The following is a 5,899-nucleotide window of genomic DNA, read 5'->3' on the forward strand; positions in this document are numbered from 1 at the left end:
TTTAAGTGTGTCGCCTTTCTTATTAACACTTATACAGAACTTTAAAAAGCACCCATCATCTGATGAGGTTGTGTAATCAGAGTTCAGTTTGTAGAAATGTAGTTTTGTATAGCATTACATTATACTTTTTATTGTTTAATATTGCAGAAACGTTTATAGTATATAGAAATTTTTATGATTTTACAAATTGTTGTACAAAAGGTCTTGAGACACCCCTAATTTCTTTATATTTTGCTAGGAAAATGGGAAGTAGGTGCAGTCATTTATTGCTATAAATCTATTGATTTAAACATGCATGGCAACACAGTACAGAAGGCAAAAACAGAGCTTGTACAGTTCTAACAGGCTTGAAAGTTATTATTTGGTGTGACAACCTTTATTCTTTAACCCAGTCTAAACTCTTAGACAAGCTTTCTTGTAATTTCTCTGAGTAGTCTTCATTCCATCAGACCTGTTGCCACCGATATCAGTCCAGTTCTTGTAAACTTGGCATACCTCACCCCTTTCTCCCTGTTTCTCTTCCTTGTGAATGGTTTCTTGACAGCCACCCTTCCACTGTGACCATTTCTGATGAGGCTTCAGTGAACAGTAGATGGATTACTTGGATGGGTCAGCTGGATCTCGCAGGTCCAGCAAATCCAGGCCTTTGCTGGATTTTGCTGTTTTCTTAAAGTCATGACTTTCAGATACTGTTCATCTGCGTAGTTTTTATGTCCGTCACTTCTACTTGTACAGTTTCCTCCAAGTTTTTTTTAATGACATACTGGACACAATGCAGAGATTTGGGAAACACCTTGTTGGTGTAAAAGTACAGTTTTATGTCTGTCAAACTGTCTTTGGCAGTTTTTGTACCTTCAACTAAACTAATTGGAACAAACTGTGTTTTTTGCGACAGACTGTTAACAACAAAGTGCCTGTAAAGCTATCTATCTATCTATCCTGTCCCATCTAGGGTACACCCTGAACAGATCGCTAGGGCCAACCATTCACACTTATAAACAATTTAGAATTAACCTAACCGCGCTCACCGCATGTCTTGGTAGGAAGCCAGAACCCACGTAAACGCAAAAGCATGCACACTCCACACAGAAAGGCCCAGGCCAGATGGTGGATATGAACCCAGGACATTCTTGCTACGAAGCAATAGTGCTAACCACTGCTCTACCGTGCTGCCAAAGGCCAAATTATATTATTTACAATTGGTTCTTTGAGTGACACAACACTGGTTCATCCATTGAGTTTATTGCATCTTTTTTCATGACTGATCCACAGGTCAGTGTGTGGTGCCTTAAGAAACCAAACCAAACATTCCTCTGAAATGGTCAGGTAGAAGGACTGGACAGAAAACGAGCGAAAAAGGAACCAAAGAAAAACTTTGAAAAACTTCAGAAAGCCTGGAGAACAGCACATGTGTAATGCTGTGGTTATACTGTGGACATGACATCAGTGAGATGCTAATTACTCTCCAGCTCTGTCATGGGTATATAAATATGAACCTTGTTGGTAAGTGGTTAGCCAGAAGCTCATAGTTTAAAAATCACAAGTTTATGGGTTTATGGTTGTGGGTTTGTTTTGGAGTGGCTGAAAATCAAATGCTGTAAGTTGGGCCAAATGTTCATGATTTTCTCAGAAGTTGCCAGAGAATGTAGTTACAGTCAAGCAGCTCACATCAAATAAAAGCTAATGTTGCTGCAACTATATGTTAACCAGTGATCAAACCAGACAGAGAAGCTATGGTTAGGGTATATTCAAAGTATAAAGGCATTTTAGAATACACAAAATATCTACATTTATAGATAGATAGATAATATGAAACAAGATATATGGAAATAACAATAACTTTAAATATATTTATATATTAGATTCCTCAAAGTAGCCACCCTTTGCTTTGTTGACAGTGGTGGAAACCCTCGGCCTTCTCTCAATGAGCTTCATTATGTAGTCACCTGAAATGGTTTTCACTTCACAGGTGTGCCTTGTCAGGGTTCATTTGTGGAATTTCTTGCCTCCTTAATGGGGTTGGGACCATCAGCTGTGTTGTGCAGAAGTCAGGTTGGTACACAGCTCACAGCCCTATTTGACAATTGTAGGATTTATTTTATGGCATGAACCAAACAGCTAAGTAAAGAGAAACGACAGTCCATCATTACTTTAAGAAGTGAAGGTTGGTCAGCCTGGAAAATTGCTAAAACTTTGACTGTGTCCACAAGTGCAGTTGAAAAAACCATCAAGAACTATGCTGAAATGTGCTCACATGAGGACGGCCCAGGAAAGGAAGACCAAGACACTCTTTTGTTTTGTTTTTGTAGCCATTTCTCCTGTTGCTGGGTTTTAAAAAGTGGGGGGTTTTAATTTTTGTGAACAAGACCTTCTCATGACTCATCGAGTGATGCCACTGATCAGCCAATCGGTGGCATGCAGTCTGATGATGTCACACTTTAGTACCTGCCCATATCACTTAGAACCGAGCAGCGGTGAGCAGGTACTAAAAAACTTTCTTGGTACTAGTAGGGTGACTAACGGTCCTCTTTTTTTTTTTGCACTTCTTGACTTGTAAAAGCCTATATGACATTTTTTATTTCACCATTCATTAACCGCACAGAGAAGATGTCGTTTAAATGTGTTTAACTGTTTGTTTAAAGAAAACTTTAAGTTCTTCATGACTGGGCCAAGTGTCCTCTTTTTTTGGAAATCAAATTTGGTCACCCTAAGTTCTAGGTACTATAACCTAAAGGAAAACCCTAAAAACTGTGGTGAATGGTGCCAAGTCGACCTGAGTCGGTACTAATGGAAAAGAGGCTAAGGAGTCACCTCTGCTGCTAAGGATTAATTCATCACCAACCTCAGAAATCGCAAGTTAACAGCACCTCAGATTAGAGCCCAGATAAATGTCACACAGAGTTCCAGTAGCAGACACATCTATTTGGCCTTTATGGTCAAATAGCTACTAAGAAACCACTACTAAGGAAAAGCAACAAGCAGAAGAGATTTGTTTGGGCCAAGAAACACAAAGAATGGATATTAAACCAGTGGAAATCTGAGCTTTGGTCTGATGAACCCAGATTTGAGATCTTTGGTTCCTCCTGGCGTATCTTTGTGTGACGCAGAAAAGGTGAACGGATGGTCTCTACATGCATGGTTCCCACAGTGAAGCGTGGAGGAGGAGGTGTAAGGGTGTGGGGGTGCTTTGCTGGCGACACTGTTGGGGATTTATTCAAAATTGAAGGCACAGTGAACCAGCATGGCTACCACATCATGCTGCAGCGACATGCCATCCCATCTCATATACTTGGACCATCATTTATTTTTCATCAGGACAATGACCCCCCAACGTGTGTGTGTGTGTGTGTGTGTGTGTGTGTGTGTGTGTGTGTGTGTGTGTGTGTGTGTGTGTGTGTGTGTGTGGAGAGAAAGAGAGACTGTAAAGAGGTATTTGTCTTTTTAAAGCCTGGCCTCTCTTAATGGTAGTGGGAGCCTTTTATTCCAGGCTGAATTTTGGCTTCCTCCTCTATAATGAATGACACTGTAGAATATTAAAATATGTGATGACTTTTACAGTCAAGCAAAACAGACTACCAAAAACTTGCTTTGATCAGACCTGCTGCAGAGCCTGAAGCGTTTTTGGGGATGAAAACAAGTCTGACTCCTGAAAGTCCACAGTGTCAGCTTCTCTGACTTTTATTTGGGGAGTTGATGCCAATATTATTTTGTGTGTCACATTGGCTCCATGGTGCATATTATAGTCACATTCCCTCTCTTTACCCCCCGCAGACCTGACATTTTTATTACATTTTACCTGACCCTACAGCCACTCTCTTATTCTTCCACTTTCAGCTGCTTTTTTAGGGGTCATCATAGATCATCTGCCTTAATCTCATCCTATTTCCAGCATCCTCCTCTGACTCATCAACACTCCGGATGTCTTCCTTCTCTACATACAGGAGTCTTCTCTTTGGCCTTCATGTCCTCCTGGCTGGAAGCTCCATATTTAATGTCAATATTATGTCTCTCAAACTTTGCCTCCAACTGCCCTAGACCTGACCTGTCCCTATGATGTACTCATTTCTAATCTTGTCCATTAGAGGAGGGCGGATTGATAGTATCAATACCAAAGCTGGTACTGGCATGATAGACTTGATAGTTTCTTTCTATCCTCTAGGTTTGGTATCCAAAGTCCTTTAGAGACAGGTACATTTCCAGGTCTCAAAAAAAAGTCCAAAAAAGACAGTTTAAAAATACACAAAAAGCAGAACGGTGTGTTTTGTTGTGTTAGCTAATTATTGTGGAAAGTAACATTACAGTTATTTAGTGGTCATTAAAATGTGTTCAGAATTGATGAATCGTCATTAATTTGCAAATAAAAAATGATTATTCATCTCTTAAGTCATGACACATGCTGTCCCCTACATGAGCTGCCTTTATAAGTCAAAAGAATCTGTAGTGTTATGAGCAATACTGGCCCTGTATTTACTTGCTATCTGATTGATACCATAATTTGCAGTATGGCACAGCACTAATAACCCCTTCCAATAAAAACCTTAACATCATCAACTCTGCCACCTCCAGCTCCTCTTTTTCATCACAGCAGGTCTCAGTAAAGTCTTGTAAACCTTCCCTATCGCTCTTGCTGTTCCAGATCACCCCTGACACTTGTTTCCACCTACTCCACCCTGCCTACACTCTCTTCTTCACCTCTCTTGTGCACTGTCTCTAAGTGCAGCAAATATTTAAGTGACCACTGGAGAACATGTTTTTCTTTCTTTCACTTTTAGGGCAATTTTTTCTGCAGTCACGCAGATATAGTTCAGGCTTATAACTCAGAGTCTCCATACTGAGACATCATTGTTAATTTCAGCAGCATCATATTGGGAGCTTCTCACGTCAGTGCAAGTGAGACACAAAGCCTCTATGTTTAGGAATTTGAAATACTTTCAGCTATGAATCCTAGATTTATTCACATCTATGGATATAAAGCATTATTAAAATGTTGTCATAAAAGTGGGTAGTATAAATCCCTCCACTGAGTCTGCATTTTTGGTCTGTTTCTTTTAAGTAAATGCTTCACAGTTGGCTTAAAAGCATCACCATTCATACCCGCAACATTCACGCTGATGCAAACTGTCAGTTCAGAAGTACTTTCAGTCTGCCGCTGCATCAAGCTGACACATTCAGTTCAGTGCAAAACTAGCCAGTACAGGCATTGCACAGAAGGTTGATGGTTCAGTAGTGGATATTGGATATACGCTCCAGTTGGACTGAGAAAGAGGCCTCGGCCTTACTGAGATTGCAATGTTTCCAAGTGCACCTTGGGTCCAATCTTGTCCCCATCCACCCCAAGTGGAAACTCCTTTTGTGTTACTGACTCAGATGCTGAACACCTCATCTGCTTGTCGCTTCAGGAATTTCACTTATAGGAAAGGGTTTAAAAAAGACTGACAATCTGTTCAACCCTTACTGACTGACATTTCTCAGGTGTGGAGATGCTGTGATTTTATATCTGCGTAGATCTCTCTCGCCTTCTCGCTGAGAGTGTGTGGGTGTTTGTGTGTCTGATGCTGAAGCAGGTGGGGCGCTGTGATTGTTCCATTTTGAAGAGCTAGCTGCCTGTGGATTGAAGAAATGTAGGACAGCAGCCTTTTTAACTCAAGCTGACTTCCACCGCAGCCCCTCTCCTCATCCCTGCCACTCCCACCATTAAGCCAGCAGTTAGTTGAGTTCACTGTCATGAGAGATTTTCTGTCACGAGCAGGGAAACTATGCAAAATGTGGATTTGATTGGTAGTCGAGACTTTAGCTTTGTGTAGCAGTACACTGTAAATACGGAGCATCTCATAGTGGTTTAGCAGAGGTGAGAAGTTTTTTTTGGTTGAGGAACTTGGCTTATAAAGTTTTTTTGTTT

Source organism: Astatotilapia calliptera, chromosome 2 (assembly GCF_964374335.1).
Source record: "Astatotilapia calliptera chromosome 2, fAstCal68.1, whole genome shotgun sequence".
Taxonomy (NCBI): domain Eukaryota; kingdom Metazoa; phylum Chordata; class Actinopteri; order Cichliformes; family Cichlidae; genus Astatotilapia; species Astatotilapia calliptera.